The 27,350-nt window shown below is 41.8% G+C and overlaps 2 non-coding genes across 2 annotated transcripts; both read right to left on the reverse strand.

Annotated features, from left to right (window-relative positions):
- Positions 1-490: 490 nt before the first annotated feature.
- trnar-ccu (transfer RNA arginine (anticodon CCU)) lies at positions 491-563 on the reverse strand. The gene has a single exon. It is a non-coding gene; the product is annotated as a tRNA-Arg (tRNA).
- A 24,438-nt stretch (positions 564-25,001) lies between these two features.
- On the reverse strand, positions 25,002-25,074 carry trnar-ccg (transfer RNA arginine (anticodon CCG)). Its single transcript has one exon. It is a non-coding gene; the product is annotated as a tRNA-Arg (tRNA).
- Positions 25,075-27,350: the final 2,276 nt, after the last annotated feature.

A 27,350-nucleotide genomic window follows, 5' to 3' on the forward strand; every position in this document is an offset into this window, starting at 1 on the left:
TTTACCTGTAGTTTAAGGGGATAATCAAATTATATTTTTAAATTAAAGGAGTCCAGTCTAAATGATTCCTGTCCAATTCTGTGAATCAAGGAAGAAAGTATTTTGGGGGGGGAAATAATACTGTACGTTGTCAAGTCCTGTCAGTCCAACAATAATGCTGTCAGGATTTGGGATAATTCTGAAATGATGGAATCGACTCAGGCACAATGTAGCAGGTTGTTGCATAAAAGGAAGACATGCGTTAAAGGGTCAGTATTTTCGTGGAAAGTGGAGGTGACATTATTCCCTGAGTATTGGGATGGCGCACAGCTTGGTAGAAGCATCACATTGGTTCGTGCCACTGGAAAGCAAGTGACAGAGTGAGAATGGTGCTGGACAGGAACTCCCTGGATTGGTTGGTAAGTAAAAAGGAAAGCTCCCTGACTGTCACGGAATGGAGCAATGTTCAGAGCAGGTGTTTTGGCTTTTGTTTCAGAGCCAAAAGTTGCTGCACCCCAGATGGGACTTGAACCCACAATCCCTGGCTTAGGAGGCCAGTGCCTTATCCATTAGGCCACTGGGGCTGTATGAAATAAGTGCTTGGTGCTTGCAACTTGTCCCTTTGTCCCTATCTAGTCACTGCCAAATTTGATGCCTTTTGTGGGCCGATCCTTTCTTTTCATACACACTCATATTATATTAATTGAAAGATCCCAGTAATGATGTAACAGGACTTGAATTGTTTTTGCATGTTAGGCATTGGTACATTTGAGTGCTGGTCAAAATGTTGATTTTATTGTTTCCCCTGGCTATAAGTTTCTTTGATTTGCTCGATATCACTCTGGAGTAAAGCTATTTGAGCTATGAGGACAAGAGCTGGATTTCACAGAATAAAGTTGATTTAGAACCAAGGTTATCCCAGATGGGAAATGCACCTATAATCCCTGAATTATAAAGCCAGTGCCTTATCCATTAGGCCACTGATGGTATATGATAGTAGCAACAAACTTCATGCACTTGGTCAGTGCTTTACATTCTCACTATATTCTACATGTCCTTGTGGCCACTCACTTTGTTTCCATCAACATATCCACCAATTCCACACACTTTAGCAGTGATTGGTAGTCGTTGTGAGCACATTTGATTTTGTGAAGCCTCATGTTACATGATATATTTTACCATCTTGGAAATGTCACTGCCTATCATTGGGAATCAGGTTTACAAATCTTTCCTTCAGCATGCTGTCCTTCAATTTGACAAGCACCGCTATGTTGATTAGGCTTCTATTGCTGGATATATGCTCTGACTTATAATGGACCTTGATAACTGGTGATAACTGTTAACGGGCTGGCGACTCCTTCAGAGATTCGCGAGTGTTCAAAAACACAAGGTAATGATGTTGAAGAGCTGGTTTTCACAGAATGAAGTTGATTTAAAACCAAGCTCTCCCCCAGTAGCACTTGAACCTATAATTGCTGGTTTAGTAAGCCAGTGCCTTGACCATTAGGCCACATGACTATATCAACAACTTGATGCACTTAGTCAGTGCTCTACATTCTCACTATTCTACCTGTCCTTGTGGCCACTCACTTTGTTTCCAAAAACATATCTACCAATTCCACACACTTCAGCAGTGATTGGTAGTTGTTGTGAGCACATTTGATTTCCTGAAGCCCCATGCTAAATGATATATTTTACTATCGTGGAAATGTCACTGCCTATCATTGGGAATCAGGTTTACAAATCTTTCCTTCAGCATGCTGCCCTTCAATTTGACAAGCACCGCTATGTTGATTAGGCTTCTATTGCTGGATATATGCTCTGATTTATGATGTACTTTGATATTTGGTAACAACTGTTAGCGGGCTGGGGACTCCTTCAGAGATTCGCGAGTGTTTGTAAGGGTTCAACAAGGGAATAATCGTCAAATACATCATTATGTTACTTCCACATCAGGAAGGTGAAGGCATTCGATGTTGCAGTGTACAGGTGGGTCTCAAGAAATCTATGTGACTGTAGCTCGATTATTGTCAATCTGCTTACTGTATCTGTTCACTACCTCCCCTGGCTGAGAGGAGCTAACCTGGGCTCACAGCAGGTATTGAGTCTGGCGACTGCCTGGCCTGTGCAGCTCAGTACCCCAGCACACTGTGTATTTGGCTGCTGAATATTTTTGTAATGTGGTAGCCCAGAGAGCATTTGAAGCTAGAATTTTCAAGCTTGGAGGAAGAGTGTGCTACATGTTTGGACACTGAACCTGATAACATGAATCGTACATGTAATGTAATTGGGTGTCGATATTTCAAAGTAGCAACTGTGCCTGGGGTGTTGGGTAAAATGAAGAGAGGCGTTAAAGTGGCAGTATTTGCCTGGAAAGTGCAGGTGACATTGTTCCCTGAGTATTGGGATGGCGCACAGCTTGGTAGAAGTGTTGCACTGGTTTGTGCCACTGGAAAGCAAGTGACAGAGTGAGAAGGGTGTGGACAGGAACCCTCTTGAGTTGTTGATACATTAAAAGGAAAATGACCTGACTGTCACAGAATGTGGCAATGTGTACAGAAGGTGCTTTGGCTTTTGTTTCACTGTTAAATTTGATGCCTTTTTATGGGTTGGCCCTTTCTTTTCATAGACCACCACTTTCATGAATTTCATTTACATATATTTCAAGAACTTATTCGATAAAGAAAGCCTGGATGCCATAAAAACTGATTTTTCTTAAAAATCGAGCAGTGTAACTTGTACAATTATCCACTCCATTCAAACTAGGGAATCACGTTGCCTGAATCATTCCAGATTCCTCATTTGGTAAAATAGATCCAAAGATCCCAGCAATGACGTAACAGGAGCTGACTTGCTTTTGCACATTAGGCATTGTATAGTTGAGTGCCAGGCAAAATGTTGATTCTACATGAAAAGCAAGTGGCTTTGCAGAGGTTTCTTAGCTTGCCCTGGCTGTGATTTCCAGTGATTTAAGAACGTAAGAACATAACAAATAGGAGCAGGAGTAGGCCATATGGCCCCTTGAGCCTGCTTCGCCATAGAATCAGATCATGGCTGATCCTCAACCTCAACTCCACTTTCCCGCTCTATCCCCATATCCCTTGATTCCCCTAGTGTCCAAAAATCTATTGATCTCAGTCTTGAATATACTCAACAACTGAGCATCCACAGCCCTTTGGGGTAGAGATTCTCCACCCTCTGAGTGAAGAAATCCTTCTTTATCTTGGTCCTAAATGGCCAACCCCTTATCCTGAGACTATGAGCCCTAGTTCTAGACTCTCCCACCAGGGGAAACAGCCTCTCAGAATCTACTCTGTCAAGCCCTCTCAGAATCTTAAATGTTTCATTGAGATCACCTCTCATTCTTCTTCACTCCAGAGAACATAGGCCCATTCTACTCAATCTCTCCTCATAGGACAACCCTCTCATCCCAGGAATCAATCTAGTGAACCTTTGTTGCATTCCCTCTAAGGCAAGTATATCCTGCCATGGGTAAGGAGACCAAAAATGTACACAGTACTTCCGAATTGCTTGCTGTACCTGCACGTTAACATTCTGTGATTCGTGTACAAGGACACCCAAATCTCTCTGACTACCAACATTTCTTAGTCTCTCACCTTTTAAAAAATATTCTGCTTTTCTATTCTTCCTACCAAAGTGGATAATTTCACCTTCTCGCCCATTCACTTAATCTGTCTATATCCCTTTGCAGCCTCTTTGTGTCCTCCTCACAGCTTACTTTCCCACCTAGCCTTGTATTGTCAGCAAACTTGGACACATTACACTTGGTCCCCTCATTGTCATTAATATGAATTGTAAACAGCTGAGGCCCAAGCACTGATCCTTGTGGCACCCCACTAGTTACAACCTGCCAACCCGAAAATGACCCGTTTATTCCTACTCTCTGTTTTCTGTCTGTTAAGCAATTCTCAATCCATGCTAATATATTACCTCCAATCCCACGAGCCCTAATCTTGTGTAACCACCTTTTGTGTGGCATCGTATCGAATGCCTTTTGAAAATCCAAATATACTACATCCACTGGTTCCTCCTTATCTACCCTGCTAGTTACACACTGAAAAACCTCTAATAAATTTGTCAAACACAATTTCCCTTTCATAAAATCCTGTTGACTCTGCCTAATTATATTATGATTTTCTAAGCGCCCTGATAGATTCTAGCATTTTGCCTACTACTGATATCAGACTAACTGGCGTTTAGTTCCCTGTTTTCTCTCTCCCTCCTTTCTTGAATAGCAGGGTTACATTTGCTACCTTCGAACCCACAGGAACCGTTCTAGAATCTAGTGAATTCTGGAAAATCAAAACCAATGCATCCACTATCTCTGCAGCCACCTCTTTTAAAACTCTAGGATGTAGGCCATCAGGTCCATGGAATTTGTTGGCTTTTAGTCCCATTAATTTCTCCAGTACTTTTTCTTGGCTAATCTTACTTACTTTAAATTCCTCACTTTCATTTGACCCTTGGTCCCCCACTATTTCCGGTATGTTTTTTGTGTCTTCTATTGCAGTGTTTTTCAAACTTTTTTTCAAGTGACCCAGTGGAAGAAAAACACTTACCCCAGGGACCCAAAACAATAATATCTTCTGACTGGAGTCAAGTAATAACTAATATTAGACATCAACATTACTTGAAAAACATTTTAAACACAGTATAAATACCGTAAAAAAGATCAGTTTGAGTTCCACTTACTTAATGTGACGAGTGGGTCTGCCTGTTGTTCATGATCTCGTTCCAATCTGGATCACAAGATGTAAGTGCTACACACATATCAGGTGCGTTGTTGAGTCGGTTTCTTTCTCTTGTTTTTAACCTTGTCAAAGTCGAAAATCCCAGTTCGCAGATGTAGGTTGTTGTGAACGGCAGCAACAGAACACTGATCTTACTTAACAGTGGATATTCGTTGAAATTATTGATCCAAAAAGATGGCAAACTTAATGACATGTGGCGTGTTTTCAGTGTGCTATCATCGGTGAGTTGCACCAGCTCATTTTATTGCTCAGGCATCAAGTTTAGCTTCATTATTGATTCAGGATTAACCTATTAAAGTATATATTTTTTTTAAATAACCTAGGCTTTCCTTGCTGCTGGATTGCATCTAAATTTCTCAGCTGATAAACATAGCTCTGTGCACATGTTTGGATATGCACAGGCAGAGCTCTGCTCTTCCCCAATCTGAGTGGTGCATGTGGAGCAATATTACTTGACATTGCCAACTTGCTGCAGTCTCAGATCTACACCAGTACAAAACAAACACAGAGTAGTTGCAATATAATAGTACAAATTATAGTAGCTGAGATAACGTTGATGTTGAAGACTTGAACAGTAACTTTCTAAATACTTTTTCGGAGGGGTGGGCATGAGGGTTTGACGAGGTGCCTTCACTGTAGTTTCAACTTGTAAGTGTCAGATGTGTTCACGTTAGCCAGCTATATGTGGAAGAACAAACTTTTAGATTATAAACTGCTACCGTTTCCGGTGGGGAAAAGAACAGGGTCACTTCCTAAAAAGAGGCCAACACTACAGCACAAGGTGAAACCAATTCAATACAGTTTATTCCTGAAATTCGATAGCTAGAATATAAAATTACCTTTAGGAGGATTACATTTTCAGTCCTTCGTGAACGCCTATTTCCAAAAAAGAAAAGTTGCAACGCGAACAAGATGACCGGTAGTTCAGTGATTCGGGAAGAAACTTCTTAAGAGGAGTCGGAGTCAGAATCAACCTCCATCCCTCCCAAAAAAAACTCCAGGAAAAGCGGCCCTCTGGGTTGATCAGTTGAAGGAGGGGCCGCCATACTGCTCCCAGTACACTGGCCAGGATGTGCTGGGTGTTTTCTTTTTAAAGGACAGCAGGACGAGGCCTGTTTTCTGAGCCCAGTAAAAAGCGTGGGGGGCGAGTGATTAAACGGACTGAAATTAAACTCTGGATTGGAAACTCAGATCTCTCTGTACGAACACGTTACTCCAGGTCCGCCTCCCTTTTTCACCCGGAGTCTTCACAGCCACCAGGATCAGGTCGAAAACGGTTTAAAATTTACTGAGCACATGAGCCACATGGCCGATATTTTTTTAAAAACTATTGTATTGTTTCCTTCTTCACCCGACCCCATTTTTAAAAATTGAACTGGCCTCCCCCCACCCCCACCTCTGCTGCTTCTCATCCTCTATTTCCTTTATCTTCTTTACCACAAAAGACCAGAAGATCTCCTCGATGTTGGTCACCAGGGTTGTTCTCCAGCCTGCGGCCTACGGCACCCACAATGGACCTGCTCGTCTCGTCCCCTCCCCCGCCACCAGGGGAGCAGCGTGTAGCAGCAATAAGGGAGTGAGAGGGCTCAGAGCATCCTGGTTAAAGCCCGACATGTCCGGGCAGCTCTCCATGATGAGCTTGACACGAGACAGAGGCAGCGCGATCAAGGTGGACAAGATACTCGGCCTCACGAGGAAGCGACCCAGTGATTAATGATCCCGTACTTTGAAAACCACTGTTCTATTGCGAAGACAGGTACAAAATATTTGTTTAATGTCTCTGCCAATTCCTTATTTCCCATTTTAATTTCTCCTGTCAAATTCAATAGTAAATTTCAAAAGGTATTTGGATAAATGCTTGAAGGGAAAAAAATTACCAGGTCATGGGGAAAGAGCAGGGGAATGGGGCTAATTGGATAGCTCTACCAAACAGCCAGCACAGGCATGATGGGCCAAATGGTCTCCTTCTGTGCTACAGAGGATCATAGAATCATAGAAAGGTTACAGCAGAGAAGAAGGCAATTCGGCCCATCGAGTCGCACCGGCTTTATGCAAGAGCAATCCAGCTAGTCCCACTCCCCCGTAGCCCTGCAAATTTCTTCCTTTCAAGTACTTATCCAGTTCTCTTTTGAAGGCCATGATTGAATCTGCCTCCACCACCCCCTCAGGCAGTGCATTCCAGATCATAACCACTCGCTGTGTAAAAATGTTTTTCCTCATGTCACCTTTGGTTCTTTTGCCAATCACCTTAAATCTATGTCCTCTGGTCCTTGACCCTTCCATCAATGGAAATAGTATCTCACCATCTACTCTGTCTAGACCCTTCATGATTTTGAATACCTCTCTCAAATCTCCTCGCAACCTTCTCTGTTCCAAGGAGAACAACCCCAGCTTCTCCAGTCTATTCACGTAGAGTCCCTCATCCCTGGAATCATTCTAGTAAATCTCTTCTGCAGTCTCTCTAAGGCCTTCACATCTTTCCTAAAGTGTGGTGCCCAGAACTGGACACAATACTCCAGTTATGGTTGAACCAGTGTTTTATAAAGGTTCATCATGACTTCCATACTTTTGTACTCTATGCCTCTATTTATAAAGCCCAGGATCCCATCTACATTTTTAACCACTTTCTCAACCATCATTCTATCATTCTATGATATGTGAAAAGAAGCTTTTTCCTTGCTTACCTTGTGTATAAGTTTAATTGATTTGCAAGGAATCTCCCCTGACCGAAGCAATTTGATCTCTGTGTATTTCAGCCATGAGGACAAAGAGCTGGTTTTCACAGAATGAAGATGATTTAAAACCAAGCTCACCCCAGATGGGACTTAAACCCACAATCCCTGACTCCGGAAGCCAGTGTCTTATCCATTTGGCTACTGGGGCCAGATGAGCGCACAAGCAGCCTTGATGCACTTAGTCAGTGCTCTACATTCTCACTATATTCGACCTGTCCTAGTGGCCATTCCCTTTGTTTCCATCAACATATCTACCAATTCCACACACTTCAGCAGTGATTGGTAGTTGTTGTGAGCACATTTGATTTCCTGAAGCCCCATGCTAAATTATACATTTTACTATCTTGGAAATGTCACTGCCTATCATTAGGCAGCAGGTTTACAAAGCTTTCTTTCAGCATGATGCCCTTCAATTTGACAAGCACCGCTACGTTGATTAGGCTTCTGTTGCTGGATATATGCTCTGACTTATAATGTACCTTGATATTTGGTGACAACTGTTAGCGGGCTGGGGACTCCTTCAGAGATTTGCGAGGGTTCGTAAGGGTTCAAAAACACAAGGCAATGATAACAATCATCATCAAATACGTCATTATGTTACTTCCACGTCATGAAGATGGAGGCATTCGATGCCATAGTGCACAGGTGGGTCTCAAGAAATCAAAATGATTGAGGCTTGATTATTGTCAATCTGCTCACTGTTTCTGTTCACTACCTCCCCTGGCTGAGAGGAGCTAACCTCAGCTCACAGCAGGTATTGAGCCTGGCAACTGCCTGGTCTGTGCAGCTCAGTACCCCAGCACACTGTCCATTTGCCTGCTGAATATTTTTGTAATGTGGTAGCTCAGACAGCATTTGAAGCTCAAATTTTCCAGGTTGGAAGAAGAGTGTGCTCTGTATTTGGTCACTGAATCTGATAACCTGAATCTTATATGTAATGTAATTGGGTGTCGACATTTCAAAGTAGCAACTGTGCCTGGGGTGTTGGGTAAAATGAAGGCAGGCTTTAATGGAGCAGAATTTGGCTGGAAAGTGCAGGTGACATTGTTCCCTTAGTGTTGGTGGAAACGTTGCATTCGTTTGTGCCACTGGAATGCAAGCAACAGAGTGAGAAGGGGCCAAACAGGAACTGCCTAGATTGGTTGTGTAAGGACATGGTTTGAAACAAGCATAGACAAGAATAGCACCAAGCATTGCAGCAAGAGGGTGGATGTTAAAGGGCGGCAAAGTTCAGCAGCTTTATGAGAAAGATAACTTAGAACCCCAAGAGGTCATTGAAAGAAAGCTGAGGCATTAGAATGATCAAAACAACGAAAGTCAGGAGACAGTTTGTACCAGATATTTGCTAAGAAACCACATACACTAAGACCTGATAACAGTGAAAGGCTACATAAACAGGAGACATGATGGGTCCGTGGAAGACCATGAGTGAATACATACTAACCACTATCAGATGTTTACACAACAGAGGTAAGGGATGAGACAGCCACGGCTCATGTTTGGGTGTTTTCACATAGTCAGCACAATGGGATGATTTATAACCAGGAGATAAGGACAAAGAATCGGACGTGCAGAACAATGCAGCTGAATAGTGTAAAGGAAGGGCATGCTCCCTCCCGAGAGTTAGAGCTCTCGAGAGGATGGACATAGGTCCATTGCCCAGGCAAACCACAGAGGTCAGATTGGATGAATTTTGAGACCGATGAAGTAAAACCAGGTTGTATTGATTTCTTGTCATTTAATTTAGTCTGAAGATAGTTGTATTATAACTATAATACTGTGTGAGTCAATCTATTAAAGCTTGTTATTTTATAACCACTCGGGCTTGTATCACACTGCAGTTATTGTTAAAGGATTAATAATCCTTTAAACGACACTAACGGGAAAATCCGTAAACAAATGGTGTCCCTGGGTGGGCCCGAGTTTTAAAGGTTTAAAGTAGCTAGCGTTAACATATTGACTAAGTAAGTCACACGAGATGGGGAGGAGGAATAAGTAGTTGGAAGCCGGGGAAAGGTAGCCGTGGAAACGGGAAGGAGGAATAGGTGGTTGTGATCGACTGGGCTAATGGTAGCCACCCCTCAAACCCATAGGAGAATAAACCATGGTGAGTGCACCGGATGGTTCATGTTCGGCAATCCACACAGATGTGGAAAAGTCATTCGGGTCACGCATGCCATTAAGAGAAGAGGAAAGAAATTGTGCAGGAGGACAAGGAGTTAAAATGAGCCCTTTCACAGCAGAATGAGGCTGTAAAGGAATTATGTAAAAATCAGATGCAAAGCATATCCTGGAGAACATAGGAACTTGTACTGTATTAGTTAAAATCTGTCAGACTTTGTGTGAGGTGGAGACTGAGAGGAAGAAACTGGTAAAGGTGAAGAAAATTAAAGAGCAGAATTGGAAATCGTGAGTCTTGTTGTTTCAGCCACAAGAGTTAGTGAGATTGAGAGAGGAAGTTGAAATTTGGAAGGGTAAATTGAAAGATAAGGAAGAAAGAAGAAGAAAAAGAAAGATGGAGGGGCCTTCACCACACCAGGCTTAAAACCTGGTTGAAGTAAAAAAAAGAGTAATCTATGATGAAATAAAGAAGGAGAAAGGGAGAGGATCACAAGCTACAGAATGTGTTCTTTTGTTTTCAGTGCCCTGGCTCTTTAAAAAGCCTGTCCTCACTGTGAATGCTTTCTTTTCGCTGTTGTGGGCTACGGCCCCTTTTTAATACTTGTTATGTGTTTTCCTCTTTTGTGTAATGTCACAAAGATTTTGATTAAGTGCAAAAGCAGTTATTTCCAGTATGTTTACAGTTTTTGGAAAGGTGCTCCTGAAGAACGAAAGACGATGTAATTTACTGGGTTTTAGTAAGCATGTGCTATATTGATGATTTTATCTGTACTCCCTTGTGTTTAATTTTGATATTGTTGAATTAAAATTGGAGTTATTGAGGTTAACTGATCTATCAGTTTGTGGAAACCAGACTTTTATTGTGGCCACAGTGAAATTCTGGTTCTTATAAATTTAAAATGTTAGTGTCTCAAATTATCACATACGAAAATTGGTATTTGAATTTCTTAAATGCTTAATGTGTTGAGTATTGGTGAGTGTGAATTGATCTGATTGAAGTTGTGTTGAGTATTGGTGAGTGTGAATTGATCTGATTGAAGTTGTGTTGAGTATTGGTGAGTGTGAATTGATCTGATTGTGGAGTTGTGTTGAGTATTCGTGGGTGTGAATTGATCTATAAGGAGTTAATGTTGTGTGTAACTGTAATCGAAGAATGATATCTTGTTATCTAGTACAGGACATCAATTTTGAAAATTTTGAGACGATCATCTTGGTTGTACTGGAATGTGATAGCTGTTAGCAAACTGACAGCATCCCTTTAATCTTGTGATTGGCTGTGGTCAGAAAAAAAGCGACTGAGAAAAGAAAAAGATTATCTGACGGATCTCGTATCTCCATGAGAAGAATTGGGAAATGTCGTGTCGTTGGACTCTCTAAGAGTTAATAAATTTTGGACATCACTTAAATAAATGCTAAATTTTTAATATCAATTGGAATTTAATCTGCAACGATTGTGGATAAAAAGGCCAGGCCCAAGTGCTCCTTTAAAAAAAAACTGACATGAACGAACTGAAATGCTATCCCCCGACACAAAAGGTTTTAAAAAAATTTATGTGAAAACTACGCTGACGTACGCTGTGTGAGTCTGATGATATCTGGCTCCGTCGTTTTGTTTCTCCAAAGAAGTTAACTCCTTCCAAGGACATCAACATCTGTTTTTAATTCACCAAGCAACAACCTTTCCATTTATTCAAAATAATTGGCAAAATTTAATTGAATATTTCCCCACGGTGACAGAATGAAATCATGAATCAACAAATTAACCCCTTGGGCTCTCAAGAAGAGCCACAATGGATTTTCTGTGTTTCTTTTTAAACAGGGGATATGGTTTTCGGGACGGCATGAGTGTTGATGGTGACGGATTACCAAGAGTAGTTCTTTTACATAATAGTGGCTTCACAAAGTTCGGGAGCAAGCATTGCTGGAAATGTGTTGGTGCAGGAAGTGATCCAGTTGTGTTAAGAATTTAAGATCTTATCCGCAGGCATCGGCAGATATCAAATCTCACAGCATGGTGATGTTTTGGACTAAGGCTTACGACTTGGATTTTGAAAATTCAGAATTACATAGAGAAGGAAAAGCAGTCATCAGCCTTGATCAAATTTCTTCTATACTTAACGAAGAATATACCAAGTTGCTTTTCCTCTTTTGAAAACGTTTTGATTTGTTTTGCTTTAACCCATTTATTTTCTGAGACAGAGTGCTTATAGGGTGGGGGGTGGGGTGAGGGGGAGGGGGCTGGTGGAAATATATCCAAAAATAATTACAAACACTTCTGTCTCTACGGTAAAATCACAAAGCCTGGACATAATTGGTATCTGAAATTGGAATTGATAAGATAAATTGATAGGTGTTGTGGACTCGAGAAGGTAAAATTTACCTGTAGTTTAAGGGGATAATCAAATTCTATTTTAAAATAAAAGGAGTCCAGTCTGAATGGTTCCTGTCCAATGCTGTGAATCAAGGAAGAAAGTATTTTGGGGGGAAATAAAATTGTACGTTGACAAGTCCTGTCAGTCCAACAATAATGTGTCTGGATTTGGGATAATTCTGAAATGATGGAATGGGCTCAGGCACAATGTAGTGGATCGTTGGGTAAAATGAAGACATGCGTTAAAGGGGCAGTATTTGCCTGGAAAGTGGAGGTGACATTGTTCCCTGAGTATTGGGATGGCGCACAGCTTGGTAGAAGCATCACATTGGTTTGTGCTACTGGAAAGCAAGTGATGGAGTGAGAAGGGTGCTGGACAGGAACTGCTTGGATTGGTTGATAAGTTAAAAGGAAAGCTACCTGACTGTCATGGAATGCGGCAATGTTTACGGAAGATGCTTTGGCATTTGTTTCATAGCCAAAAGTGCCCTCACTCCAGCTGGGACTTTGAACGCACAATCCCTGGTTTAGGAGGCTAGTGCTTTAGCCATTCGGCCACTGGGGCTGTATGTGATAAGAGTTTGGTGCGTGCAACTTGCCCCTTTGTCCCTATCTAGTCACTGCCAACTTTGATGCCTTTTTATGGGCCGTCCCTTTCTTTTCATACACAATCACATTGTATCAGTTCCAAAGATCCCAGCAATGACGTGACAGGATCTGACTTGCTTTTGTGCGTCAGCAATTGGTACAGTTGAGTGCTGGGCAAAATGTTGATTTTATGTGAAAACCAAACGACTTTGTAGATGTTTCCGCTGGCTGTAAGTTTCAATGATTTGCAAGACAGCACTTCAGATTGAAGCTATTTGATATTTGTGTATTTGAGTAATGAGGACAAAGAGCTGGTTTTCACAGAGTGAAGTTGATTTAAAACCAAGCGTACCCCAGAGGGGACTCAAACCCACAATCCTAGACACCAGAAACCAATTTCTTATCCATTCGGCCACAAGTTTGTTGTTGCAGCCTTGATGCACTTGGTCATTGCTCTACATTCTCGCTACATTCTCCCAGTCCTTGCGGTCACTCCCTTTGTTTTCATCAACATATCAACCAATTCCACATACTTTAGCAATTTCCTGAAGCCCCATGCTAAATGATACATTTTACTACCTTGGAAATGTCACTGCCTATCATTAGGTTACACGTTTAAAATCTTTCCTTCAGCATGCTGCCGTTCACTTTGACAAGCACCACTACGTTGATTAGGCTTCTATTGCTGGATATATGCTCTGACTTACAATGGACCTTGATATTTGGTGAGAACTGTTTGCGGGCTGGGGACTCCTTCAGAGATTCACGAGTGTTCGTAAGGGTTCAAAAACGCACGGCAATGATGTCAATCATCGTCAAATACATTATTATGTTACTTCCACACCATGAAGATGGAGGCATTCGATGCTGCAGTGCACAGGTGGGTCTCAAGAAATCTGTGTGATTGAAGCTTTATTATTGTCAATCTGCTCACTGTTTCTGTTTACTACCTCCCCTGGCTGAGAGGAGCTAACCTCAGCTCACAGCAGGTATTGAGCCTGGCAACTGCCTGGCCTGTGCAGCTCAGTACCCCAGCACACTGTGCATTTGCCTGCTGAGTATTTTTGTAATGTGGTAGCCCAGAGAGCATTTGAAGATGGAATTTTCCAGCTTGGAGGAAGAGTATGCTCTGTATTTGGCCACTGAACCTGATAACAAGAATCATACATGTAATGTAATTGGTTGTCGACATTTCAAAGTAGCAACTGTGCCTGGGGTGTTGGGTAAAATGAAGACATGCATTAAACGGGCAATATTTGCCTGGAAACTGCAGATGACATTATTCCCTGAGTGTTGTGATGGCACACAGCTCGGTCGAAGCTTCGCATTGGTCTGTGACACTGGAAGGCAAGCGACAGAGTGAGAAGGGTGCCAGACAAGAACTGCCTAGATTGCTTGATAACTTAAAAAGAAAGCTACCAGCCTGTTGCAATGTTTACAGAAGATGCTCATACATTTTTTGCAGGAGCAGAACTTACTTCACTCCAGATGGAACTTGACCCTATAATCCCAAGTGTAGGAGGCTAGTGCCTTATCCATTAGCCCATTGGGGCTGTATGTAATAGGAGCTTGGTGCTTGAAACCTGCCCCTTTGTTTCTATTTATTTCTATCAATTCCAAAGATCCCAGTAATGACGTGACAGGGAGATGGCTTATCAGGGGAAAGCAGCAAGAGCCAAGTTCGTGGCACCACGGGTGGCTCTGCTGCACAGGAGGGGAGGAAGAAGAGTGGCAGGGCTATAGTGATAGGGGATTCAATTGTAAGGGGAACAGATAGGCATTTCTGCGGCAGCAAACGTGACTCCAGGATGGTATGTTGCCTCCCTGGTGCTAGGGTCAAGGATGTCGCGGAGCGGCTGCAGGACGTTCTGGAGGGGGAGGGTGAACAGCCAGTAGTCGTGGTCCATATCGGTACCAACGACATAGGTAAAAAAAGGGATGAGGTCCTGCAAGGTGAATTTAAGGAGTTAGGAGATAAATTAAAAAGCAGGACTTCAAAGGTAGTGATCTCAGGATTACTACCAGTGCCACGTGCTAGTGAGTATAGGAACAGGAGAATAGGCAGGATGAATGCGTGGCTGCAGGGATGGTGTAGGAGGGAGGGATTTAGATTCCTGGGACATTGGGACCGGTTCTGGGGAAGGTGGGACCTGTACAAGCGTGATGGGTTACACCCGAGCAGGACCGGGACCAATGTCCTCGCGGGGGTGTTTGCTAGTGCTGTTGGGGAAGGTTTAAACTAGAGTAGCAGGGGGATGGGAACCTGAGCGGGGAGACAGAAGGGAGTAAAGTTGAGAGCAGCAAGAGAGAGGAAGACCCAGGGGAAATCTACAATACAAATAATACAAACAGTTGTTCAAGAACAAGTGAAAGGGAAAAGCAGAAAGAAAGTGTACTTTAGGCACGACAGCTAAAGTGAAAACTAGAAGGCGTAAGGTGATTAACCCAGCATCAAAGCTGAAGGTCAGGCTAGGGTGTGTGGCCCAACTAAGAGTTCTATATACAAATGCACAGAGTATAAGGAATAAATTAAATGAACGACAGGTTCAAATTCAAATTGGAGGGTATGACATGATAGCTATTACTGAGACATGGCTGCAGGATGGTCAGGATTGGGAACTAAATATACCGGGTTATAAGGTCTACAGGAGAGATAGGGAAAATGGAAGAGGGGGTGGAGTAGCCTTAGTGATTAGAGATGAAATCACTTCAATGATAAAGGAGGATATAACGAGAGGTAAGCAGCCAACAGAGACCTTATGGGTTGAATTGAGAAATAGAAAAGGATTTAAGACTATAGAGGGAGTTGTATATAGGACCCCTGCACCAGCTCTGAAGTGCTAGATTGTATAAATGCAGAGATTAGAAAAGCGTGTAACAAAGGCACAGTGGTCTTAATGGGGGACTTCAACCTTCACATAGATTGGGAAAAGCAGACTAGCAACTGTCAGAAAGGTAGTGAATTTCTTGAGTGCGTCCGGGATAGTTTTCGACAGCAGTATGGCCTAGAGGCAACAAGGGGGCAAGCCATACTAGATTTAGTAATGAGTAATGAACCAGATTTAGTTAACGGCTTAACTGTGCGTGAACAGCTATCCAATAGCGATCATAACATGATCGAGTTCAATGTAGTGTTTGAAAGGGAAAAAAATGAATTAGGTGCTAAGATTCTAGACTTGGGTGTGGCCGACTTCAATGGGATGAGACAGAGACTGTCCACGGTAAACTGGGCAAATCTGTTAATGGGTAAAATGACTGATGATCAGTGGGAAATGTTTAAAGAAACATTTAACGTGATACAGAATCGGTTTATACCCCTGAGGGGCAAGAACTCTACTTGCCAAAAAAAACAGCCATGGAGAACTAAAGAGGTAAGGGACAGTATAAGACATAAGGAAAGGGCATACAAAAAGGCAAAAAATGGCACAGATCCTGGCGAATGGGAAAGATCAACAAAGGGTCACAAAACAGATAGTAAGAGCTACAAAGAGAGAGTATGAAAAGAAACTTGCAAGGGATATCAAAACCAATACGAAGAACTTTTATAGTTACATTAGAAAAAAGAGGGTGGTCAGGAGCAGTGTTGGCCCCTTCAAAACGGAAAGTGGGGATATTGTCGTTGACAATGAGGAAATGGTGGACATGTTGAACAATTACTTTGCGTCAGTATTTACAGTGGAAAAAGAGGATAGCATGCCGGAAATCCCAAGAAAACTAATATTGAATCGGGGACAGGGTCTCGATAAAATTAACATAAGTAAAGCAACAGTAATGAAGAAAATAATAGCACTAAAGAGTAACAAATCCCCAGGACCAGACGGTTTCCATCCCAGGGTTTTAAAGGAAGTAGGTGAGCACATTGCAGATGCCCTAACTATAATCTTTCAAAGTTCTCTAGATTCAGGAACTGACCCTCTAGATTGGAAAATTGCACATGTCACTCCGCTTTTTAAGAAAGGAAAGAGAGGGAAACCGGGGAATTATAGACCAGTTAGCCTAACATCTGTTGTGGGGAAAATGCTGGAGTCTATAATTAAGGATGGGGTGACTGAACACCTCGAGAATTTTCAGTTAATCAGAGAGAGCCAGCATAGATTTGTGAAAGGTAGGCCGTCAATGGATGTTATTTATATGGACTTCCAGAAGGCATTTGATAAGGTCCCACATAAGAGACTGTTAGCTAAGCTAGAACCCCATGGAATCGAGGGAAAAGTACGGACTTGGTTAGGAAGTTGGCTGAGCGAAAGGCGACAGAGAGTAGGGATAATGGGTAGGTACTCACATTGGCAGGATGTGACTAGTGGAGTCCCACAGGGACCTGTCTTGGGGCCTCAATTATTCACAATATTTATTAACGACTTAGATGAAGGCATAGAAAGTCTCATATCTAAGTTTGCCGATGACACAAAGATTGGTGGCATTGTAAGCAGTGTGGATGAAAACATAAAATTACAAAGCGATATTGATAGATTAGGTGAATGGGCAAAACTGTGGCAAATGGAATTCAATGTAGACAAATGTAAGGTCATCCACTTTGGATCAAAAAAGGATAGAACAGGGTACTTTCTAAATGGTAAGAAGTTAAAAACAGTGGATGTCCAAAAGGACTTAGGGGTACAGGTACATAGATCAATGAAGTGTCATGAACAGGTGCAGAAAATAATCAATAAGGCTAATGGAATGCTGGCCTTTATATCTGGAGGACTGGAGTACAAGGGTACAGAAGTTATGCTGCAGCTATACAAAACCCTGGTTAGACCACACCTGGAGTACTGTGAGCAGTTCTGGGCACCGCACCTTTGGAAGGACATATTGGCCTTGGAGAGAGTGCTGCGTGGGTTTACTAGAATGATACCTGGACTTCAAGGGTTAAGTTACGAGGAGAGATTACACAAATTGGGGTTGTATTCTCTAGAGTTTCGAAGGTTAAGGGGTGATCTGATTGAAGTTTATAAGATATTAAGGGGAACAGATAGGGTGGATAGAGAGAAACTATTTCCGCTGGTTGGGGATTCTAGGAGTAGGGGGCACAGTCTAAAAATTAGAGCCAGACCTTTCAGGAGCGAGATTAGAAAACATTTGTACACACAAAGGGTGGTAGAAGTTTGGAACTCTCTTCCGCAAACGGCAATTGATACTAGCTCAATTGCTAAATTTAAATGTGAGATAGATAGCTTTTTGGCAATCAAAGGTATTAAGGGATATGGGCCAAAGGCAGGTATATGGAGTTAGATCACAGATCAGCCATGATCTTATCAAATGGCGGAGCAGGCACGAGGGGCTGAATGGCCTACTCCTGTTCCTATGTTCCTATGTTCTTAGGATCTGACTTGCATTAGCAATTGGTATGGTTGAGTGCTGGGCAAATTGTTGATTGTATGTGAAAAGCAAGTGGGTTTCCAGAGGTTTCCTTGCTTTCCCTGACTGTAAGTTTCATCGATCTACAAGACATCTCTCCTGTGATTGAATGATTTGATCTCTGTGTATTTCAGCAACAATGACAAAGAGCTGGTTTACACAGAATGAAGTTGATTTAAAACCAAGCTTACCCCGGATGGGACTTGAAACCACAATCCATGGCTTAGGAGAACATAAGAAATAGGATAAGGAGTAGGCTATACGGCCCTCGAGCCTCCGCCGCCATTCAGTAAGATCATGGCTGATATTTGACCTCACCTCCACTTTCCTGCCCAAGATCTCTTGAATCACTTGGAGTCCAAAAATCAATCAATCTCAGTCTTGAATATATTATGAGATGCTATCGGAGGCTCGTGCCTTATCCATTAGGCCACTGGTGTAAGAATCCCCGTCGGAGGCCACGAAAATGATATAGCCTGGGCCTCACAGCAGAGAACCTTGGGGAGTCTCTACAATCTAGGAAAGTCTATCACGAATCAATTGGTAACAGTTGAGTACTTTATTTGGAATAAGACAGAGTCAAGTACACGCAGAGTATGTCAAAGCGATTTATTCTGAACAACAAAGGCAAACCTCACCAGAGTGGTGTTTCGGGCAGAGTTGTATTCTGGCTCCAGCTGTTGCACGTTAGTCAACAGTGGGCCTTGGGATGGTGATGTTCACATACCCGTGGGTTACCTCCTTCTAAATTGGAGACCTTTAACCTCTCTTTATTCAACTTTGTTGCAGACCCTACAGTTTTCGTACGGCTGCAAAGCATGTAGCCATTACTGTTTCCAGACATGGGCCTCTGTCTTGTCAAGGCCGGCTGGCAGCTGCTCGCCCTTCCTATCTCTGTTATCTCTGTACTGGGGACGACTGCCTGTCATCTTCCCAGACTGACACAGAGAAACATTATGCTAATGAATGCTTTACAGAGGTTTCCGAAAGCACGTGCAACTATATTAATGATTATATGTTTCAGGCTACTAAAAGCTATCATGATTAAATGTAAAACACAAATTTAAAACACACAGTTTGTTTGACTAAACTAGCTCCATAATTGTTTGGTTAACATACTAAATAGATGTACTAAATGAATCATTCGGTTAAATGTTTGTGGGTAAAAAAAAAACATACAAACAAGGTTAACTATGATTGATCATAAGTAAATGAAGTATAAACATATCATTTCCCTTCACTGTGACCACATGACTGTGTCAGAAGATTTCATACACTTGGTCATTGCTCGACCCTCTCACTAAATTCTACCTGTCCTTCTAGCCACTCACCTCATTTTCATCAACAGATCAGGTGTGCTATCAGCTGTGGCTCAGTTGGTCATACTCTTGCCTGAGTCAGAAGGTTGTGGGTTCATCGTCCAACTCCAGAGATATGAATGCCAAATCCAGGCTGGTGCTTCCACTATAGCACTGAGGGAATACTGTTCTGTTGGAGTTCCTGTCTTGCAGATGAGACATCAAACTAACACTCCATTTGCCCTCTCAGATGTATGTAAACCAGCCCAGGCACTATTTTGAAGAGGAGCAGACGACTTGTCCTCAGTGTCCCGAGCCAATATTTATCCCTCAACCAACACCGCTGAAAAAAAGAGATGATCTGGTCATTATCACATTGCTGTTTGTGGGACCTTGCTGTGTGCAAATTGGCTGTCATGTTTCCTAGATTACAACAGTAACTACACGTTAAAACTACTTCATTGATTGTAAAGTGCATTGGGATGTCTTAAGGTTTTGAAAGGCACGATATAGTCTTTATCTAATTCCCCTTACTTCCATGCAGTTGATTGATAGTTGTTCTCAGCACATTTGATTTCCTGAAGCCCCATGCTAAATGATACATTTAAATGTCATTGCCTATCATTAGGAAGCAGGTTTACAAATCTTTCCTTCAGCATGATGCCCTTCAATTTGACAAGCACCGCTATGTTGATTAGGCTTCTATTGCTGGATATAAGCTCTGAATTATAATGGACCTTGATATTTGATAACAACTGTGAGAGCGCTTGAGAATCCATCAGAGATTCGCGAGTGTTCGTAAGGGTTCAAAAGCACAAGGCAATGATGCAAATCATCGTCAAATACACCATTATGTTACTTCGACACCATGAAGGTGAAGGCATTCAATGCCGGAGTGTGCAAGGTGGGTCTCAAGAAATCTGTGTGATTGAAGCTTGATTATCGTCAATCTGCTTACTGTATCTGTTCACTACCTCCCGTGGCTGAGAGGAGCTAACCTCAGCTCACAGCAGGTATTGAGCCTGGCAACTGCCTGGTCTGTGCAGCTCAGTACCCCAGCACACTGTGCATTTGCCTGCTGAGTATTTTTGTAATGTGGTAGCTCAGACAGCATTTGAAGCTAGAATTTTCCAGGTTGGAGGAAGAATGTGCTCTGTATTTGGCCACTGAATCTGATAACATGAATCGTACATGTAATGTAATTGGGTGTCGACATTTCAAAGTAGCAACTGTGCCTGGGGTGTTGGGTAAAATGAAGGCAGCTTTAATGGAGCAGAATTTGGCTGGAAAGTGCAGGTGACATTGTTCCCTTAGTGTTGGGATGGTGCACAGCTTGGTGGAAACGTTGCATTTGTTTGTGCCACTGGAATGCAAGCAACAGAGTGAGAAGGGTGCCAAACAGGAACTGCCTAGATTGGTTGTGTAAGGACATGGTTTGAAACAAGCATAGACAAGAATAGCATCAAGCATTGTAGCAAGAGGGTGGATGTTAAAGGGGGGACAAAGTTCAGCAGCTTTATGAGAAAGATAAAATACAGAATCCCAAGAGGTCATTGAAAGAATGCTGAGGCATTAGAGTGATCAAAACAACCAAAGTCAGGAGACAATTTGCATCAGATACTTGCTAAGAAACCACATACTCTAAAACCTGATAACAGTGAAAGACTACATAAACAGTAGACATGATGGGGCCATGCAACACCATGAGTGAATCCACACTAACCACTATCAGATGTTTATACAACAGAGGTAAGGGATGAGACAGCTATGGATCATGTTTGGGTGTTTTCACAGAGTCAGAACAGTGGGATAATTTACAACCAGGAGATAAGGACAAAGATGATTACATGCAGAACAATGCAGCCGCATAGTGTAATGATGGGGTATGCTCCCTCCCAAGAGTTAGCATTCTCATGAAGACGGTTGGAAGTCCATTGCCTAGGCAATCCACAGAGGTCAGATTTGTTCAATTTTCAGTCCAGGGAAGTAAATTCAGGTGTATTGATTTCTTGTCATTTAATGTAATCTGAAGACAGTTGTAGTATAACTATAATACAGTGTGAATCAATCTATTAAAGCTTATTATTTTATAACCACGCAGGCTTGTATCATGCGGCAGTTATTGTTAAATGATTAACAACCCATTGAAGCGACAGTAACGGGAAAATCCGTTAACCAATGGTGTCCCTGGATGGGCCAGAATTTTAAATGTTTAAAGTAGCTTTTGTTAAGAGATTGACTGTGTCATTTAGACGAGCTGGGAAGGAGGAATAAATAGTTGGAAGCCCAGGAAAAGTAGGCAAACTCTGTTGCCCGTGAGATGAGATGGGGAGGAGGAATAGGTGCTTGTGACCGAGAGGGCTGAAGGTAGCCACCCCTCAAACCGAAAGAGAATAAACCATGGCGAGTGCACCGGATGGTTTATGTTCGACAATCGACACAGATGTGGAAAAGTCATTCAGGTCATGCATGCCGTGGCAAAAAGAGGAAAGGAATTGTGCAGGAGGACGAGGAGTTAAAATGAGTCCATTCCCAGCAGAGAGAGGCTGTAAAGGAATTATGTAAAAATCTGATGCAAAGTATATCCTGGAGAACATAGGAACTTGTACAGTATTAGTTAAAATCTGTCAGACTTTGTGTGAGGCGGAGACTAAGATGAAGAAACTGGTAAAGGTGAAGAAAATTAAAGAGCAGAATTGGAAAGCGGGAGTCTTGTTGTTTCATCCACAAGAGTTAGAGAGGTTGAGAGAGGAAGGTGAAATTCGGAAGGGTAGGTTGAAAGATCAGGAAGAAAGAAGAAGAAAAAGAAAGATGGAGGGACCTTCACCACACCAGGCTGGAGGATACAGACTGTGAGCTTGAGACTTTCATTCGGTACAGAATGGGGTTAAGTCACAAACATCAGAAATTAAAATATGATTGAAGTAAAAAAAGGGTAATCTATGATGGAATCAAAAAGGAGAAAGGGAGAATGTCACAAGGTACAGAATGAGTTCTTTTGTTCTCAGTGTACTGACTCTCAACAAAGCCTGTCCTCACTGTGAGTGCTTTCTTTTTGCTGTTGCGGTCTACGGCCCCTTTTTAATACTTGTTATGTGTTTTCCTCTTTTGTGTAATGTTACAAAGATTTTGATTAGCTGTGAAAGCAGTTATTTCCAGTATTTTTACAGTTTTTGGAAAGGCGTGCCTGAAGAACAAACAAAATGAAAAATGATGTAATTTATTGGGTTTTAGTAAGCATGTGCAACATTGATAATTTTATCTGTTCTTTCTTGTGTTTAATTTTGATATTGTTGAATTAAATTTGGAGTTATTGCGGTTAGCTGAGCAATCAAACAGTGGAAACTAGACTTTTACTGTGGCCACAGTGAAATTCTGGTTCTTATCAATTTAAATGTGAGAGTCTCAAAATATCAAATACGAAAATTGGTATTTTGAATTTCTTAAATGCTCAATGTATTGAGTATTGGTGAGTGTGAATTGATCTGATTGAAGTTGTGTTGAGTATTGGTGAGTGTGAATTGATCTGATTGAAGTTGTGTTGAGTATTGGTGGGTGTGAATTGATCTGATTGTGGAGTTGTGTTAATTATTGGTGGGTGTGTATTGATCTATAAGGAGTTAATGTTGTGTGTAACTCTAATTGAAGAACAATATCTTGTTATCTAGTACAGGACATCAATTTTGAAAATTTTTATATAATCATCTTGGTTTTACTGGAATGTATTAGCTGTTAGCAAACTGACAGCATCCCTTTAATCTTATGATTGGCTGTGGTCAGAAAAAAAGCGACTGTGAAAAGAAAAAAATTACCCTTTGGATCTCGTATCTCCATGAGAAGATTTGGGAAATGTCGTGTCGTTGGACAATCTAAGAGTTAATAAATTTTCGACATCGCTTAAATAAATGCTAAATGCTTTAACAACAATTGGAATTTAATCTGCAAAGATTGTGGATAAAAAGGCCAGGCACAAGTGTTCCTTTTAAAAAAAAACGGACATGATTGAACTGAAATGCTATCCCCCGACACAAAAGGTTTTTTAAAAGTTACGTGAAAGCTACCTTGACATTCGCTGACGTACGTTGTGTGAGTCTGATGATATCTGGCTCCGGTGTTTTGTTTCTGCAAAAAAGTTAAGCCCTTTCAAGGCCGTCAACATCTGTTTATAATTCACCAAGCAACAATCTTTGCATTTTTAAAAAATAATTGACAAAATTTAATTGGATATTTCCCCACGGTGACAGAATGGAATCATGAAATCATGAATCAACAAATTTAACCCGTGGACTCTCAAGAAAAGTCAAAACGGATTTTCTGTGTTTCTTTTTAAACAGTGGATATGGTTTTTGGGACGGCATGAGTGTTGATGCAGGATTACCAAGAGAAGTTCTTTGACATAACAGTAGTTTCACAAATTTACAGAGCAATCTTTGCTGGAAAAGTGTTGGTGCAGGAAGTGATCCAGTGGTGTTAAGAATTTAAGATCTTATCCACAATCATCAGCAGATATCAAATCTCACAGCATGGTGATGTGTTGGACTAAGGCTTATGACTTGGATTTTGAAAATTCAGAATTACACAGAGAAGGCAAAGCAATCATCAGCCTTGATCAAATATCTTCTATACTTAACGAAGAATATACCAAGTTGCTTTTCCTCTTTTGAAAACGTTTTGATTTGTTTTGCTTTAACCCATTTATTTTCTGAGACAGAGTGCGTATAGGGTGGGGGGTGGGGTGAGGGGGAGGGGGCTGGGGGAGATATATCCAAAAGTAATTGCAAACACTTCTGTGTCCACTGTAAAATCACAAAGTCTGGACATAATTGGGATCTGAAATTGGAATTGATAAGATAAATTGATTGGAGTTGTGGACTCGAGAAGGTAAAATTTACCTGTAGTTTAAGGGGATAATCAAATTCTATTTTAAAATAAAAGGAGTCCAGTCTAAATGGTTCCTGTCCAATGCTGTGAATCGAGGAAGAAAGTATTTTGGGGGGAAATAAAATTGTACGTTGACAAGTCCTGTCAGTCCAACAATAATGTGTCTGGATTTGGGATAATTCTGAAATGATGGAATGGGCTCAGGCACAATGTAGTGGATCGTTGGGTAAAATGAAGACATGTGTTAAAGGGACATTATTTGCCTGGAAAGTGGAGGTGACATTGTTCCCTGAGTATTGGGATGGCACACAGCTTGGTAGAAGCATCACATTGGTTTGTGCTACTGGAAAGCAAGTGATGGAGTGAGAAGGGTGCTGAACAAGAACTGCTTGGATTGCTTGACAAGTTAAAAGGAAAGCTCCCTGACTGTCATGGAATGCTGACGGAAGATGCTTTGGCGTTTGTTTCACAGCCAAAAGTGACCCCACCCCAGATGGGGCTTAAACCCACAATCACTGGGTTATGAAGCCAGTGCCTAATCCATTCGGCCACTGGGGCAATATGTGATCACAGCTTGGTGCTTGAAACTTGCCCCTTTGTCTCTGCCCAGTCACTGCCAAATTTGATGCCTTTTTCTGGGCCGGTCCTTTTCATACACAATCACACTGTATCAGGATCTGACCTGTTTTTGTGCATTAGCAATTGGTACATTTGAGTGTTGGGCAAAATGTTGATTTTATGTGAAAAGCAAGTGGTTTTGGAAATGTTTTCTCGCTTGCCCTGGGTGTCCATTTCAATAATTTGCAAGATATCCCTCTGGAATGAAGCTATTTGTGTATTTGAGCAATGAGGTCAAAGAGCTGGTTTTCACAGAATGAAGTTTATTTAAAATGAAGCACACCCCAGATGGGACTCGAACCCACAATCCCTGGCTCCGGAAGCCAGTACCTTATCCATTAGGCCACTGGGGCCACATTAGCAGCCTTGATGCACTTGGTTAGTGCTCTACATTCTCACTAAATTCTACCTGTCCTTGTGACCACTCCCTTTGTTTCCATCAACATCCCCACTAATTCCATACACTTTAGCAGTGATTGGTCGTCGATTGGCAGGTTGACAAAGCTTTCCTTCAGCATGATGTCCTTCACTTTGACAAGCACGGTTACGTTGATTAGCCTCCTGTTCCTGGATATATGCTCTGATTTATAAAGGACCTTGATATTTGATAACAATTGTTCGAGGGATTGGGGCTCCATCAGAGATTCGCGAGTATTCACGAGTTTTCAAAAATACAAGGCAATGATATAAATCATCAACAAAAACATCATTATGTTACTTCCACACCATGAAGGTGGAGGCATTCAATGCTGTAGTGTACAATGTGGGTCTCGAGAAATCTGTGTGATTGAAGCTTGATTATTGTCAATCTGCTTACTGTATCTGTTCACTACCTCCCCTGGCTGAGAGGAGGTAACCTCAGCTCACAGCAGGTATTGAGCCTAACAACTGCCTGCTCTGTGCAACTCAGTACCCCAGCACACTGTGCCTTTGCCTGCTGAGTATTTTTGTAATGTTCTAGCCCAGAGAGCATTTGAAGCTCGAATTTTCTCACTTGGAGAAAGAATGTGCTCTGTATTTGGTCACTGAATCTGATAACTTGAATCGTACATGTAATGTAATTGGGTGTCGACATTTCAAAGTAGCAACTGTGCCTGTGGTGTTGGGTAAAATGAGGATGAAGTTAATGGAGCAGAATTTGGCTGGAAAGTGCAAGTGACATTGTTCCCTTAGTGTTGGCATGGTGCACAGCCTGGTGGAAACGTTACATTTGTTTGTGACACTGGAAAGCAAGCAATGGAGTGAGAAGGGTGCCAAACAGGAACTGTCTAGATTGGTTGTGTAAGGACATGGTTTGAAACAAGCATAGACAAGAATAGCACCAAGCATTGTAGCAAGAGGGTGGATGTTAAAGGGGGGCAAAGTTCAGCAGCTTTATGAGAAAGATAAAATACAGAATCCCAAGAGGTCATTGAAAGAAAGCTGAGGCATTAGAATGATGAAAACAACCAAAGTTTGGAGTCAGTTTGTACCAGATATTTGCTAAGAAACCACATACTCTAAAACCTGATTACAGTGAAAGGCTACATAAACAGGAGACATGATTGGGCCATGCAACACCATGAGTGAATCCACACTAACCACTATCAGATGTTTATACAACAGAGGTAAGGGATGAGACAGCCACGACTCATGTTTGGTTGTTTTCACAGAGTCAGCACAGTGGGATAATTTACAACCAGGAGATAAGGACAAAGATGATTATGTGCAGAACGATGCAGCCGCAGAATGTAAAGATAGGGATCTCCCTCCTAAGAGTTAGCGTTCTCGTGAGGACGGTTGGAAGTCCATTGCCCAGGCAATCCACAGCGGTCAGATTGGATCAATTTTGGGAGTGGGGAAGTAAAACCAAGTTGTATTGATTTCTTGTCATTCAATGTAATCCGAAGATGGTTGTATTATAACTATAATACTGTGTGAGTCAATCTATTAAAGCTTGTTATGTTATAACCACTCGGACTTGTATTGTGCAGAGGTTATTGTTGAAGGATTAACAACCCATTGAAGTGACAGTAATGGGAAAATCCATAAACAATTGTTGTCCCTTGATGGGCCGAAGTTTTAAAGGTTTAAAGTAGCTATTCTTTGGAGATTGACTGAGTGATTAAGACGAGCTGGGAAGGAGGAATAAATAGTTGGAAGCCAAGGAAAAGTAGGCAACCGCTCAACCCCATGAGATGTGAGGGGAAGGAGGAATAGGTGGATGTCACCAAGTAAGCGAAAGGTAGCCAACCCTCAAACCAAAAAGAGAATAAACCATGGCGAGTGCACCGGATGGTTTATGTTCGACAATCGACATATACGTGGAAAAGTCATTTGGGTCATGCTTGCCATTGAGAGAAGAGGAAAGGAATTGTGCAGGAGGGCGAGGAGTTAAAATGAATCCTTACACAGCAGAGAGAGGCTGTAAAGGAATTAGGTAAAAACCTGATGCAAAGTATATCTTGGAGAACAAAGGAACTTGTACTGTATCATTGAAAATCTGTCAGACTTTGTGTGAGGTGGAGACTAAGATGAAGAAACTGGTGAAGGTGAAGAAAATTTAAGAGCAGAATTGGAAAGCGGGAGTCTTGTTGTTTCAGCCACAAGAGTTAGTGAGGTTGAGAGAGGAAGTTGAAATTCGGAAGGG

Source organism: Heptranchias perlo, chromosome 11, assembly GCF_035084215.1.
Source record: "Heptranchias perlo isolate sHepPer1 chromosome 11, sHepPer1.hap1, whole genome shotgun sequence".
In the NCBI taxonomy this organism is placed as follows: domain Eukaryota; kingdom Metazoa; phylum Chordata; class Chondrichthyes; order Hexanchiformes; family Hexanchidae; genus Heptranchias; species Heptranchias perlo.